The 16,773-nt window shown below is 41.1% G+C and overlaps 2 protein-coding genes across 2 annotated transcripts in view; both read left to right on the top strand.

The window, feature by feature from the left end:
- mfng (MFNG O-fucosylpeptide 3-beta-N-acetylglucosaminyltransferase) overlaps window positions 1-16,773 on the top strand; it is a 513,815-nt gene that overhangs the window by 262,496 nt on the left and 234,546 nt on the right. The gene's annotated exons all lie outside the window — the stretch shown is intronic.
- LOC141765073 (protein phosphatase 1 regulatory subunit 29-like) overlaps window positions 1-16,773 on the top strand; it is a 266,436-nt gene that overhangs the window by 160,141 nt on the left and 89,522 nt on the right. The window lies entirely within an intron of this gene.

The raw sequence follows: 16,773 nt of genomic DNA, 5'->3' as shown, positions 1-16,773 counted from the left end.
CTGTGTGTGTGTGTGTGTGTGATTTATTTTTGTGTGTGTTAATTCCGAGTGTGTATATGTATTGCCGTGTATGCCTGTGTTTTCATTCGTATTTCCTAGTGCTCAGAAATATGTCCGTACCGCTGCAGCTGTGTGTTTGTGTGTCATTGTGTGTGTGTGTGTGTGTGTGTGTGTGTGGAGCCGAGCGGGGCTAAATGGATTCCCTCCATCTTAATAGAGCTGGAACTACGAGGTTAATGAGCGAGCGTTGTTCAGACGATGCTGGAGCACTTTAACTACATTCATCACAGTGTAAACCAGCAATGCAGCAACAACACATCCATCCATACATACATACATACATACATACCCAAATACACTTTTGGTATCTTTGTGAGAACCAATCTGAGTTTTAGACTATAGGAGTGAGGATATTTTGGGAGAGGAAATGAAACCAGAAAATGAAAGCGTTGTTTTTTTGTTCACCTAAACAACCAGTGTTGTTTGCAACGATGGAAAAAGAATGAATGGGTCAACAAAGAGTAGGACTTTAACACAGGAGGCATATCTCCAACCAACTGTCATTGCTTTCTTTTAACCAATCATTACCCGACTTTGAAGGAGGACTCCCACAATTTTAAACATTAAGTTAAGTTAATACATTTCAGTTGTATAATGCCCGACTTCGGGTCTAGAACATCAGACCGGTAATACATCACCCAGAGTACGCTCTCATCACCACGCCCCATATGGGGGGAAAACGATCCCACGTGAAACATGTCTCCAATCTTCTACATGAAACCGGTTTCAATAAAAACCCTAATGCCGAAGCAACATATTCTTACAATGGTTTGTAAGATATCTTACAAAAAAGTGATTCCTCCTTTTTCATTTGTTTCCCCACAAATGTCCAGCAACACAAGTCAATTTCCGCTCGTTTCATATCCTTCTGTCTTCACAGGAAACAGCTTCCTTAGGTTTAAGCAATAAACCTACTTAGTTAGGTTTAGGAAAAGATTGTGGTTTAGCTTAAAATAACACCGGAAGTGGCGTTACCTAAGTATGTAAGTTACGTGACAAATAAATCAACGTTGACTTCTGGTTTCACACGGGACACGGGATCGCAAGCGCTCAGGTTCAGGCAAAATCGCAAAATAATTATTAGATAAAAAAGCGTTACATAAACGCATACAAACTTGTCAAAATTACAATCCAAACACAGAATCATATTGACATCTATAGGTAGTATCCAATTTCTTAATTTTCGGCAGGGGAGGCAGTTTGTTTCGTTCACCTGCGTCTTGCATCCCCCCTCAAATCGCCTACTGTCTTTAGGCTCTATGAAAATGAGGACATTTGATCAGGTCATTACCTTTTAAAGGGTTGTTTAATTAAAATTAGAAATAGGTATTAGAACACTGAAGGTCCTCACAGGTATAGAAACACAAATATGTGTGTGTGTGTGTGTGTGTGTGTGTGTGTGTGTGTACACACATTATGAATACAAATGTGTTTCTGCGTCTGTGTAGGAGAACTACTTGAAGATGTACAAGAGCTGCACAAAGCCGGAGCTGTAGTCTTGCATCACTGAGTGCTGGTGCGTGTATGTGTGTTACTACACATGTGTCAGTGAGTGTTAGGATAGGGGTTGAGGCTTCCTTTCATGTGTTAACATGCATCTGAAGCCTGTAGGAAAGATAAGCCCCAAGAGTCTTTCTTTTTCTTCTTCTCCTTTTCTCTCTCTCTCTCACTCTCACTCTCTCTCTCTCTCTCTCTCTCTCATGGCTGCAGAGGAAATCTTTTCTTATCCTATAACAATGTCTTAAATTAAATTTTCAGTCCGCTACACCACCCTTCTGCATGACTATCACCTCACTAATTACAGATCATTCCCTTTTAAGTTGCCAGGGTTCACAAGAGAGGAAGGAGCGGAGAGAGAGAGAGAGAGAGAGAGAGAGAGAGAGAGAGAGAGAGAGAGAGAGAGAGAGAGAGAGAGAGAGAGAGAGAGAGAGAGAGAGAGAGAGAGAGAGAGAGAGAGAGAGAGAGAGAGAGAGAGAGAGAGGCAGGGCCGGTGTGAAAACGAGTCTTATTCCCACTATAAACCAATCTGGTGTAATGGGCTCCCACATGGAGCCGGGATGACTTGCCCACTTTTAATGACTCTGCTACATCAAACATTGAAGCTGCCAAAAAAGCAGCAGAGATTTTTCATCCTCTTTCTCTCCCACACTCTCCTCTGCTCTTGTCATCCCTCACTTCACCCCTCATCTTCTCCCTCCCTCCCTCGCTCTCGTGCATCACCATCTTGGATGAATAAAGAGCATCAGAGTGAGGGAAAGGGCGATAAAGACGGGGAAGGAGGGAAAGAAAGAGGTAGAGAGAGTTACAGGGCTCCATCTCTTTCGCCCCTTGCTGTTTTAATATGTGATGAACACACGGAACTTCTTGAGTCACTCAGTCGCAAAATAAGACTCATCACTATTTCATTATTTTGCCACCATGTTTCAGTCCCTCTCCGTCGCCTTCTCTCTTTTTCTTTGTCACTTGTTCTTTCCTTTCATTGTCTTGACACTTTCTAGTTCTCCAGTTGCAGTTACTCACAGTGTCTCTTTCATTCATTACGTACCTTTCCACCTGTTATCTAACTCTGCACATGTTCAATGTGCACTCAAAAAAAAAACGAAATTTGAGAAAAAAATATTTCAAGAAAGTCGCTGAGACGAAAAAGTTGGCATATCGAAAAAGAGAAGATGCAATGAAGGCTGCCGGAAATGAATTGTAGAAAAAGGAGAAGCAGGTATTTGAACAAAGTGTTCATGTGTTGCTGCCCAAAAAGGCCTAAAAAGCCCAAATCAAAAGAGTAGGTGTAAAGGGGCAAATGTACTCCATCATAGCTGCTTCAGAAACCCCTTTCCTTTGTCACTCGCTCCCTCCTTCCATTCTCTGACACTTTCTGCTTCCCCACTTGCTTTTTCTCTCATCGTCTTTTTCTTTCATTCGGCAATTCAAAAACTAAAATTCAAAAAAAAAAATTCAAAAGAGTTTGAATGCTAGGAAGAGGTGGGAAGGTTAACATGGCAGCTGCCAAACCAGCCGCTCTCCTGAAATCAACACTGTCACTTGCAGCTCACAATAAAGACAGAGCAATCAAGTCCTGCCCACACCGGAGGGGAAAACAATTCATCGCTCTCCACTGACTTTGTATTGCATGAAGGTGCCTCCTTGTCACTTTTGTCTGCTAGCAAACAACAGACAGATGCCTAAAAGCTGCTGGGATGCACTACCAACAGGGCAAGGAAACCAGAAGTTGTTTTTTTATATCTACGAACCGGAAAGCTGAACCTTTTAAGAAAACAAAAAGTGAGGCATCAGCAGAAAGAATGGGAGAACTGTGGGATCCTGACAATAACTAGAACTATATTTCTATAAGTGAAGCTGAAGCATTTTGACAGTATGCAACTTGTGTTATAGTGGAATGTGGATACATCAGGAAGCTAAACAGTATTACGTTTAGGGCTGCAACTAGCAATTATTTTCATTATCAATTAACTGGCCAATTATTTTCTAGATAAATCGATTCATCGTTAGGTCTATGAAATAAAATCAATTTAAAAAAAGTGAAAATGTTTCTTTAAGTCCAAGGTGATGTCTCTAAATGTCTTGTTTTGTCAGTCCAACATCTTAAGATATTCTGTTTGGTATTAAAAAAAATCCCAATATTTGGCTGTAAACACCATCTAAAGATTACTTTAACTTTGCCGATTATTTTTCTGTTGATCGACTAATCGATTAGTCGATTAATCATTGCAGCTCTAATTATGTTGTGGGTGAGATAACATTAGCTTGCTAACAGCTAAACTGGATACAGGATACATCGTTCCTATAAAATGTTCCTTTCTGTCACTCTGTATGTGTGTGAGAGGTAGAGAGGGGTGACAAATCATCTTTATTTACCAAAGAAGAATTCAGATATTTTTGGGGACTTGGAATTATTTTTGGTTAACTTTTGTCAGCGATTGATTTCCATATTGTGGCGCAATTGTTTTCCCCTCCGGTGGGTGTGGTTTTCATAGTATGATGCGTTGCCCTCTGTCCATAGACTGTATATAAGAAGAGGATCACCGTGATGTCACCAATTGGTTTGTGGATTGCTGTTTTGAAGCCTCGAGTTTGGCATTTGTTCGTCTCCATCTTGTTTTTTTGGAACCAGAAGTGACACGAGAGGATGGAGCTGAGTACAACCGAACGCTGAACAAGACATTCTTAGGTGACCAAAATATTACAATTAACTTTCATGAACTGAAAACACGCTGTGAAAGGCTTAAAGTTCTAAGACAAAACACAGACAACACCTGGCTCTGTCTCTATAGCATGTCACTACCCGTTCCTCCACCCCAACATCCACCTGTAGGCTACAAGCATATGATCTGCTACCGGGGCAAAATTACTATCATCACTCCCACTCCCTGTTGTGCTGGGCTTGTTGCTTTCTAGCGGGGAGTGATGAGCTCAGAGCCTACATATCAACACTGTGCATACAATAATCAATTTTCATCATCAAGATTTGTCTGACTGAAATGTGATACAATTGCTGTATTTCTGAGGAGATGGGTAGGTCTAAAGATACCAGATACCTTTCGCCCAGGAGACTACCGTTTGTGTCCCGCGTGAAACCAGAGGTCAACGTTGATTTATTTGTCACGTAACTACTTAATCAACGCCACTTCCGGAGTTATTTTGAGCCAAACCACAATCTTTTCTTAAGCCCTAACTAAGCAGTTTTGTTGCCTAAACCTAACCAAGTTGTTTCCTGTGAAGACGAAATGAGGGATAACTTTTTCGTAAGATATCATACGAACCGTTGTATGAGGATACGTTGCACTGGGTTGTATTCTGACATTTTCACGTGCATCAACCAGCACATTATACCTCCACCACCGCCACCAATGTGTGTTCCCCTTCATGCAACAGCAGTTAAATGCTCCCAAGCATCAGAGTAACTTCTGCTTGGTTAATTCTGTAATGTCATCACATTGCCTTGATTATGTTAGGGAGTTGATGGAAACATGCAATTTGCTTAAATCTCGCACCGCAATTCAATAAAAAGCATAATAACTGTCTCTGCTGCACTCTCCCCTGCCATCTTGCTCTCTGCAGGTTCTTTCTCCATCAGTATCTCTGGCCAAGCATATATTGCTCTCTCTCTCTTACACCATCCGTCTCTCCATCCTTCTCACCGCATGTTGCTTTATGATATAATAACACGCTCTGTGTCCACGTACTAGCTATCCAGTCCACTGGGACACCCCCATAATGTTTGGTAGTGTTTCTCCATCCTGCCACGCCTGCTTTTCATTATCTTCTTCCCTCCCTTCTGTGTGCCATGATTTGCTTCTGTTTACCTGAATCCACTTCCTCATCTCTTTCCTCCTGCTCGTATATGAATATACAGACTAATTCCCTGTGGTTGGCCTCTTGGCCTCTTAATAACTGGAGACCTTACATCTAAAACCCTCAGTATGCCTCCCCAACACCTGCTGAATACATCTTCAAGGCAACTCTCCTAAATAAATACAACATATTGTTTTGAGACCGGCCCTTTTTCATTCAGAAAATGATTCACAATGAAATTACAAAAATATCAATGACCAAGATGAAACACAATGAAGCCATAGCAGAATCAATTTGATAGAAAGGTAATTAAAGGTCACAGTTAAAATGGCAGATTAAAAGAGGACAAATTAGTGAGGTGATTAATTGACGAGAACATAAACGGCATAATCGTCCACGTGTCCCCCAAATATCATTGGCTGAGTGCCACTTCTCAATTTATAATTACAAATTATTGGTGATTTTTATTATACATCCTTTGGAATATTATTAAGTTAACACAGCTAATGAATTTCAGGTGGGTACCCATATATCTTATTCATGAATTACACACATTCACAGTGTGTGGAAAGGTAAAGTAGTCTGTTAGTGTAGTGTCATGACTTCTGTAAATTATACCAGACTCTTTTGATTATAAAGACATTTTACTCAAAGTAATTGTATAAGATATTGTGGTGTTTTTTGAACCATCAGACAGCCGGACAGATTGACCACAAATCACCAATTAGCTATGAAAACCACATCATTTGGAAGAAGAAACAATTAACAGTTCAAATATTGAAAGAACGTGTGCATACCATCGTAAGTACAGTTTGAGTAGCTCTGTAAAATGTATTGGATGTTTCCTTTGGACACCTTGAGTGAAAACTATCGGGAAGGGGGTTGGGTTGTTTTTCAGGTCTATCATAATACAATACTCACACGCCATACTGAGAGGGTTCATGGTCAAAGCAATCAGTCCGCCTCTCCATACTGGCTGTTAAATGATCCCTTTTCTTACACTGTAAGAAAGAAATCTACAGCTACTAATATGGGGCTTTAACCCGGTATCACTCGCAACTCTTCAAATACAGCCGATTGGGCAGCGCCCCTTGGCATCAGAAACTGACGCACGGAGGCACCCTTTAGCAACAGTATGTGAAAAACCGGGGTATCAACTACCTATGCGTTATTCAACAGTATTAATAGTGTGAGAGTTCACCAAAGGCGGGTGGGAGGCCGGTGTTTGTGTCCCGCGTGGAACTAAAAGTAACGTTGACTTATTTTGTCATGTCAGTCGTTAGTCAGGTGACTTGTCTGTATCGTCAGTCCCGTGAGTCGCTAGTCAACGTCAACCACGACCGTTTCCTAACCTTACCTAAGTGGTTGTATTGCCTAAAACTAACTGAGTTCCGAGGGGCACTGATCAAACAGCGGTATTTGACAAGTTGGGAGTGAGAATGTGTTGGAGGTTTTAGCAGATCAAGTCAATATCTTGGCTCTGATAGCGGATTTGCTGCCTTGAATGCCTTCGTTGGTTGGATTGGTTGGTTAGGTTTAGGCATGAGGAGTGAGATAGGTGGGTAAGAATATCAGGGTAAGCCAACCAGAGGAAGAGTAGGGCGGGTCATGCCTTTGACATGGTCGGAAAAAAAACTTAAAAAGACTGTAACTTTAAAGATACATACTCAATTTGTTTGACTCTTGACTGTTGCAGCTTTATATTTGCTTCGGTTGTTCTTTGGCAGATTTATTAGTTTGGTATGTTTCTATTATGCCAAGTTAGACTTGAAAAGTTCTGAACCTTTAACATTTATCTGTTTCATTTTATTTCCAAAGTGGTATAAACGGCTAAACTGCTGGCTCGTATACAACAAACACCATCATGTTGCTTGTGGTAAGCGTTCTAGGAATGTTGCCAAATCTCAGATATTAAGTTGGTGGGAAAAATACCTTTAGAGGGTTAGAAATGATGACCAGAATTAAAACACTTTATTTCTGCTCTGCCCTCCTTTTGTTCTTCCATATCCCTGTTTATTCAGGGAAGGATTTTGCTGAGCACGTATTCTCTTTCACAGAACTCTTCTGCTTTAAATTCACATGGCTACACCCGTTCTCACCTGGGACCTGCCCGGCACAACCACAGCCTTCTGCTCACGGCCACAGAGAAGCTCCAGCTCGCTTCTCTTCTGTCATGAATGTTGATGACGGAAGAGAATGGAAATTCATTTTTTAGCCTCAAAGGTATAGTCCACATTTATGCAGCGCTCCTGTTCCAACAAAATCATGTTTAGTCCCCATGGGTGCGTAACTTTGAAGAAGCCACTTGATAGATAGAAAGAGCTTAACTTAATTTAGTTTACAAAACACAAAACATGCCGAATGAATCGCAGAGGAATATTTGGGTCAGTGGAACAGTCTCCGTGGTTTGGGATTAGAAGTACAATGTGAAAGATGAAAGACTGAACCTGGTAGTTCCCAAAGCAGCCTCCAGGATTTTTTTTTTTTTTTTGCATAATTAAGAAGTGATTCATGTTATTTTTTTTTTAAATTACTAATTAGTAAAGAAAAGGCACAAAAGTCCTTTGTTGCATAATGCCAACACTTCAGTGGCAGTCTATGTTTTAGGGCTGAATCTATTTTTATTTGGGTGTTTTAGTACGTTACTAAAAAGTGCTATTTTTGAGATCCATACTAAATGTATAAAGTGTTTCCCATTCATGCTGAGATGGCCCAGTACTACTGAATGGATTCTAGAAACACATGGACTTGATGTCCAGCCTCATCGTGCCTTTACTCTCCTGCTAACAGTAGTGTCTTCATCTTGGCCGATGGAAATAAGGATGGAAATCACTTGTCTTCATCTCTCTTTTGGCCAAATATCTCATATTGCTCCTATTTCTCCTATTTCACACAAATCAAACATTTGCGGCTTAAACAGTCATAAAATACATTCTTCATTCTTGTTTCAATTGGACTGAATAGAGGAGAGGTAACATCTTACCAGAGTCAAAATTCTACCTCTAACCTTAAAGAGGAACTCCAGCATTTAGCGTAAACAGATGTCGTTCTGGGCTGAACAAACTGATTCTGTTATTGTTGTAACATCCTGTATAACATAACTGGATAGTGTCTGTCGTTACCCTCGCTGACTGGTTAACACCCATGTCTTTCAAGCTCCACACCAGTTTACACCATAGTTTTTCTATCTGATAATACCCTGATGACATCATATGGCATAGTCAGGGTTACTGTCTCAGATTTCAGAAAGCTCCTCCAGAGCTACAGAAGACATTGTCGCTCGTAGTGTGAACACATTATTAGCCAGTTGAAACAGGATGCAGAATATCAAAACCACGGTTTGAAAGTGTTCATATCACCTGCATTTGTTGGCAGAGTAGACTACTAACGCTGAAAACACAGCAAGCAGCAGTGAAATGCTGCCTGAGGCGAGCTGCCATGCAATGTCTACAGAAGGCTACGGCGGCCGCTCTGAGCCCAGCGAGCTGCGGCCATTTGATTCTGCGATAGTTTAATTTTTATATTTTTATATATTTTTATTTTTATTTTATTTATCATCATCATTATAGTGTTTATTTTAGTCTATTTTATTTAATTAAAATTGTATTGCTGATCATCATTATCTCTTATTTTATTTTATTTCATTAAAATGTTATTATTTTAATACAATCTGCTTATTTTGTGTAGTTTCATAATTTGTATTTCTTTTTATTGTTAGTTTTTATTTCTTTTATTATCTTAAATACCCATCTTTTATTGCTTTCTTATTCAATGAACTTTTGTATTGGTCCATTTCAATCCATTTTTAACACTATATTTTTGCTAATGGTCTGTCCAGCACTTTGAATTGCATGTGACTTGTTTGAAAGGTGCTATATAATTAAAGTTTGATTAATTGATTGATTGATTGAATGTTTGGCGGCGAATTACGACCTGACAATCACAAATAATCTCTTCCCATCTGAAACACATGAACACAGAAAAATGTATGTTATTCGTGCTGCTTGGTGTGTTTCTGGCGTTAGCAGTCTACTCTGCCAGCAAATGTAAGTGATATGAACACTTCCAAACTGTGGTTTTGATGTTCTGAATTCAGACAGACTACAAGTCATTTTCAAAGGAAGCCAGTGGCATGAAGCTACGAACTGACGCCCGACACTTGATGTTCGTGATGCAAATCAACGTTGAGCTGGTTTCAACTCAGCTCCAATGATGTGGCGTTGACCAATATGTTTTTGTTTCACCCTGTTCCGTTCTGTCTAAAAAAATACTGTTAGTCAGTACTCAGTGTTATTTAATGACATAACTATGTCAATGAGCACTTGAGCAACACTTCAACGGCGACTCGCCACCAAGGTAGCTGATCATGCTTGGCCGCTTTGTTGCTTTTGTCACTTGTCGTGTGAACACAACATGAATCATTTCAACTAAAACAAAACCCTCCAGCACAGCAGCAAGCATGCAAATGATCCCATTTTGATTGTTACACAGCGTTATTGCAGTACTTGTACTGAGCATTATGCAGAGTGGAACCTTTCTGTGTGTTTAGGAGTATGAGTGTGTGTGCGTGTGTCCATTAATCTGGGTTGATACCAACGGAGAAGTTGCTGGGAGATGCAGGATGCATCCATAAAGCAAACCTGAGTCTCATTAGGGTGACAGCACAGAGACAACATTACTCACACCTCACTCAACCTCTCTGTCTTCCATTTCATTTCCTTTCTTCATCCTCTGTTTCCGTCAGCTTCTTTTCACACATCCCTCCTGCCAGACGCCATCCTCTCTGTCTTCTCCTCTCACCCTCTCACTTTCTCACTTACTCTGTCGCCGTGTTTGACTCTTCTCGTTTTCTTTTGATCACTTTTTTTTCCTCCCCACATGCTGCCATTTCTGTCACAGCCTCCCTCTGTGTCATCTCGCTTCAGGCGCACGGCACAGAGATGGCGTTACTCAAACCCCCTCTGTCATCCGACTCTACCTCTCCTCTCGTTTTCCTTTATGTCGCTCGATCTCATCCCGCTCTCTATTTTCTGCACAGGCTCATTATGGTTATTTACACCTCTTGTCTGATGCTACATGACCCTCTCTTCTTCTGTCGCTCTGTTTCTCTTCCCATCTTTGCCTCCATTTATCTCCAGCTCATCGCCGTAGCCAGAACTCGAAGCATGACGTCACCTTTCTCAGCACCCCTCCTCCTTTTCCTCCCTCCCTTCTTTTGTCTCTTCCTCCCTTTTTCACTCCATCCTTCTTGTCTTTTCTTTGCTCTACCTTTTCTCATTTCCTGTTTTCCAGTTTTCTCCCCCCTCCCCTCCTTCTTTCCATTCTGCTCTTCATTTCCTTTCCGTTCTCTTCCTTTCTTCTCTGTTCTACTTCCTCTTCCTTTCCTCTCTGTTCACCGTTTATTTACTCTCCCTTCCTCTATGTTTCCTTCCTATTACCTTTTATATTCTCTTTTCACATCTCTTCCCTTGACCCTCCCCTCCTCTTTGGTCCTCTCCCTTTCTTCCTCTTCTTCTTCTATTGATTAAACATCTATCCTCTCTTCCCTTCACCATCCCATCGGTTCTTTTACTCCCCTTTTTTTTCACCCCCCCATTATCCATTATCCATTCTCCTCTTCTCCTGTCTATTCTTTGCCTTTCTTCTTCTCCTGGCCTCCTCCCTTCCTCCTCTCCTGCTCTGATCATTTTGGATGACAGCTTCTCCCTCCCCCTCGCTCTTGATGTTGTTGCCCTCTTAAAGCCCACCTCTTCACTTTATTGTCTGTAGGGACATGTCATGTCCATCAATCTTCCATCTGTTTATCCATTCTCTTTCTCTGCCTTTACCCTCCCCTCTCTGCTCTCACACCTGATCTGCACATAACCTCCCTGTGTACGACTCGTGTTCACACCTTGTACTCTCCTTCTCCTTCCTTGTGTGACCTTCGTTTCCACATCTTTTTTTTTTTTTTACCCCGTTCCTCACCTCCACCCTTCGTACCTCCCTCTTCTGTCAAGTGGTGAATATATTATTTTGGAACAGAGCTGTTCATGTTATAAAAAAATTGAACCTTCCATTGTCCGCTATCAAAGTTTGACGTCACTGGACAGATTCTCCTTTCTTTTACCCAGACGCTAGAGAGATTAGCCGCGGTGGGATACAGTTATGCGCCGACTGCAGTTATCCAGCCGGGGAAGAAGATGTCTTAATATGGTTACGGCGAGCTGTCAACTCCCATCCAGGCTGGTGGACAATGAGCCAATCATTGTTTGGTGAATTTAGCTGTTGTTGCAGTTTGTTCAGGTTGCTGCAGCCCTCGGCTCTCAATGCACGCGAGTACTCTTCCGCTGCTGCGTTTGACAGCAAGATGATGTTGGAAATCTTTTGAAAAGCAACGCTTGGGAAAATGTTAAAGCTTAATGGTTTTTTAATAAAAGATATATTTGAGAACTCAGATTTGAGATTCTATTTGCTAAACTGCAAGAAATATACTCCACACTACCTCAGGTTTGGTTTGTTAAAATAATAGTTTTGACATTTTGGGAAATTTCTTGCTGAGAGCTAGATGAGGATATTCATGTCTCTGCCTTCAGGATCTCTAAAGCTCATTCATTCATACGTTATTATCTTGTTTGTTGTGGTTTTCACAGTGACTTCCTTGAGTCTCCGCTGGTGGACCCTAGTACATATATTTGGCCTTAAAACAAGAAGTAAATTGCCCATATAAACAATGGATTACAGGACTGTAACTCAGGCTGGCCGTGTTTGAGTGAACGTTCATGTGATGTGATGCTGAACAGTAAGAAGTTTCTGTGAGAGTTCTGGTCTTGAGATCATCGATGAGTCTCAAGTCAGCGGAGTAATCTCAGCAACGTATTCTCATGCAACAGTTCATACTGTATATCTTACAAAAAAAGTTGTTTCTTTTCCCAAGAATGTTCTGTAACATGTGATAATATTTGCTCGCTACATGCGCAGTCTTTTCAAGATAAACTTCCATCTTCGCAGGAAACAACTTCCTTAGGTTTAGGCAACAAAACGACTTAGTTAGGTTCAGGAAAAGATCGTGGTTTGGCTTAAAATAACTCTGGAAGTGGCGTTACCTAAGTACGTATATTACGTGACAAATAAATCAACTTCTGGTTTCGTATGGGACACGAACGCCAGTCTCCTGCGTCAAAGTCGAGTATTTTTTGACCCACCTATCCACCTCGACCTCCCTACATTCGAGTTGTGGTTTTACAATGACCCACTCTTCATTCAGCATCAGTGGTGACCTGTGTGGGGAAGAATCTCAATACTTGGCACACAATCCAAGGCAGAGTCCGCCCAGGCCTGAAATATCAACCTGATCCACACCCGGCCACTCACCTGGGAAAAAAAAATTGTCAGCCTGAACTTTCCTCAAAGCCCAAAGCGTACACATGAAAGTTCACCCAAACACAGCCAGCCTGAGTTACAGTCCTGTAATCTGATGTGTGTATGGGTAATCTACTTCTTGTTTTAAGGCCAAATATATGTCAGCAAAGCCGTTATGTGTCATGATGAGAGATTTTGTGATAGGTCACTTGGTGGCCATCCTATCATGAAGTGATTGATGCAGCTCTTAAAAATTAAACGTCTGTCTTCCTCTGTCTCTCAACGGGAATCACCTTTCACTTCAACAGCGGTGTGTTATAAAGGAGCCATTTTTTTTATGCATACAGCTCTCCCTCAGGTCACTGCCAGTGAAGAGAGAGTGTTTCTGTGTTATGGCGGTAACAGTCAAACTTTGAAAAAGGCTGAATCAGACCCAAATTAAGTTGGAAGTTGTGGGAAAAAAAGTGCATTCAAGTTGATCAGTACAGTTTGTGAAGTGATAATCTGTCAGGATAAAGGTGTCAGAGGCTTTGGTCATTGCAACCCACACAATTACATTCCCATACAACTAAACTGCATAAACAAAATACGTTTTGAGGGAAACGTATTTTCTCCCAAATTACAGTTGCAGTTTTTAACAGTTTTAAACATGTGATTTACGTTGTAAATGGAAACAGAACAAAATGAAAACGCAACAAAACTACTTAGTTATGTTTAGTAAAAAAAACAGAAACATCATGGTTTGGCTCAAAATTACTGAAAAACAAAATGAAAACACAATAGTTGACAGTGTTTCACACAGGACACAAGCATCTGTCTCCTGGGGGAAAGTCCAGAGTTAGTTTAACCCATCTACCTAGTAGTGGACTTTCTCGCTTGTTATACTTTTTACATATTTTTATTATTTTCAGAACAGTTATGTAATGTTCAACAGTTATAAGATACAATCAGACCCCCACCCCCCAAAAAATAAATAAATAAACAACAGATGAAAAAGGACATTTGACATAAAATAACATTCAGTGGTTAAATGTGACTGTAAAAATAAATATAAAAGAAAAGACAACAATAGGAATAGCAGATAATATCTCATGGAGTAAAGTATATTGTAGTCGGACTCTCATCGATAATGAATGGTAAAAGGTGATCATATACATATATTTGATGTTTTACGTGGCACTAGGCATCATCTGCTTCCACCCTGAAGGGTATTGGCCTTTCAACAGAGTGTGTTTGAGCTCTGACGGTAAATAATCTAGGACGGGGTAACGGATCTTAATAAGTGAGCCCTCACTACCCTTAAGGACTCACACATCCTTTCATGAGGCAGTACGCTGAACATCTCCCTGTACCAGGATGTTACTGTGGGTGGAGTGTCTTTAACCCGTTTTAACAGGATGCATTTACGAGCAAGGAGCAGAAGTTTGTCCAGAAATCTGTAATGATTGCTCAAGAGAGAAACTTCTTTAGAGGGCAGACCCAGTAAAAACAGCCCTGGATCCTTTCTTATTGTAGTCTTAAAGATCCCGCTCAATTCACAGGCTATCTAGCAATCCGATTGCACCCCCAAAAATAGTGGAAATGAGACCCAAGGTCTGTTTTATACTTACAACAAATGGGAGAGATGGTTTGAGATATTTTGTGAAGGGCACCAGGTGCACTGCCTCCTGCCAATCTTCTTCAATAACGTTTTAACTCATTGTATTTTCATTTAAAGTCACTCAATATACTGTGTTCACCTGTTCTGCACGTTGCTCGATGTACTACGTCACTCGCTGCTGCCATCCGCGGATTTACAACGGTATTTGTGATATGTAATCTGCAACAAAATACGTTTCCTTCCAAACGTAACTGAGAATGCAATTAAGTTGTATGGGAATGTCATTTTTAGGAGACGGGGCAGGTCATTGAGAATCTGATCAAAGGTACAAGTTCAAGATGCCATGTCATATAAAGAGGGAATTGATGTTCACCGTGGATATGCAGATAAATAAACACAGATGATAGAACGGAGAATGATGATTAGACTTTAATAACAGGTATAAAAAGTGCAGATGGTGTAGTGTGAATGTACAGATGTTGAATGCATGTACAGATGGTCACGGTTAATAGCCCAGTGTACATTTAAATGGTGCAGCAGTGTAGTCCAATGTTGTTGAAGAGAAGAATACTGGCAGCCTTGATGTGAAGAATCCTCATGGTTTGTCCATATGACCTATGACAGTCATTTGCGTGACTGCAGCAGTTGGCGGTTGCCGGGGTTCTTAAACTCTCTGGGCTCTGTGCCGTCTGGTGTAGACGTCCTGCAGGTCGGATAATGAGCCTCTGGTGAGATATCTTTAGCTCTAAATAATGCAAATGTAAAAGGTCCTTTTGAAAAAAGGGTCACAATTCTGAGCCTTAGATGTCTGAGATGATTGAAAGCTCATTGTGACTTCTTCAGCAAAGTGTTGGTTGATAAGATCTGCGTCAGGCAGCTCACCACATGCCATTGACATCCCAGTCGCAGGAGGAAATATTGGCATTGTATGTTTCTGTAAACCAAGGATACGTTGAATGTGGACGTTTTTTTGCCTTCAGTCAGAGTCACAACGAGCGCCCGTTTCTGAAAGTTACATGGTATGAAAGTTAAGTGGTATAATAACGAGTATAACAAGCAAGAAAGTCCACTCAGGATGGGTGGGAGGTGTGGTGGATGCAACAAACATGTTGACTTGACACTTGTTACGTAGCGTTATGTAAAGAAGTCCACTAAGGGCGGTTGTTTTATTCACACTAATTATGTTGTTACAGTTGTTACGTTGCATTGTTAAATTACAAGCCATTATCTTTTTTCTAACATTAAAGGCAGGGTTGACGATGTTCTCCAGTAGACACTATTTGTTATATTGGTTGAAATGGTCTTTACACCCTGACAGCGATCCATTACTGATGAGCTCTGAAAAAGGACCGGAAAAGAGCCGTCATCTGTAGCTGCTGTAATCCTGTAAAAACGTCTATCAATCACTGCCTCGCGGTCCGCTTGGAAAGAACCAATCAGATGCTTCCCTGCCTCCCTGCTCGTACTCTACCCTTGGCGTGCACCAGCCTGAACTCAAAGCGTGTTGCCGCCGCACGTTTCCTGGAAAATGGAAGAGAAACTCAGCCCTGCAGTAGCACTGCCGCGGTTGCCTTGGAAGGAGCCCCGAGGGTGGCTGGGTTTAGACGGAGCACCTGAGGCGATGCTACTTTCAAATTGTGCTAGCTTTCCAACATCGTCAACCCTATCTTTAAGTTTTGTTGCCTAAACCTAACCAGTTGTTTGACAACATTAACAATGTGTCATTGTGCTTTTCTGCAAACGTGATACATGATTGATATGAAACATATTTTTGGTTAACAAACGTAGACATTCAGTCCTGTGGTTTGCAGAAACCTATAATTTCAATATATTTTCTCTGTGTCTCTGTTACGGCCTTGTGAAATATATTATATTTGTATTGCAGGTGTTAACAATGATGTTGTTAGCCCGCACACAGCCCCCTATCAGGTTGTGAGAGACTTGGCAATGCAAAAAAAATTATTAGGCTTCACCTCGATGTTGATGCCTAATTATCAGCGAGTGTGGTTACTTGTGTTAAGATTTAACGGGTGCACACTTCACACCACGATATAGCCTCCAATTTGGATTTTCCCTACAGTCTTCAGCACGGCAGTAAATCAGCCGAACAATACTCTCGTGTTCCAGCTATAAGAGAAAAAACTTGTACACACATGGACAAACACATAATTACTCACACAGAGACCTACAGGTTAGCAGGTAATGAACATTGTTTGGTTAGAGGCTACTGAATTAAGAATCAGTTCCCCCTGTTTTTCCTGCACAATTGGAAGTGTTTTTGTATCTAACAGGGCCTGTTTTTATCCGCACCTCATTCTGCTTGTTAGAGTTCAGTCAATCTGTGCCCTTTGTTAGATTTTCTCCTCTTCCTTCCCTCTCAGTTATCTCGCTCCACTGGTGAAGCGTTGATCATGGTGGTGAATAAATTGCACCTCTCTCTACTGTGCCTAAAACAATGTTTA

This window comes from Sebastes fasciatus, chromosome 3 (assembly GCF_043250625.1).
Source record: "Sebastes fasciatus isolate fSebFas1 chromosome 3, fSebFas1.pri, whole genome shotgun sequence".
NCBI lineage: Eukaryota > Metazoa > Chordata > Actinopteri > Perciformes > Sebastidae > Sebastes > Sebastes fasciatus.
This window is presented reverse-complemented; position numbering and strand designations above follow the sequence as displayed.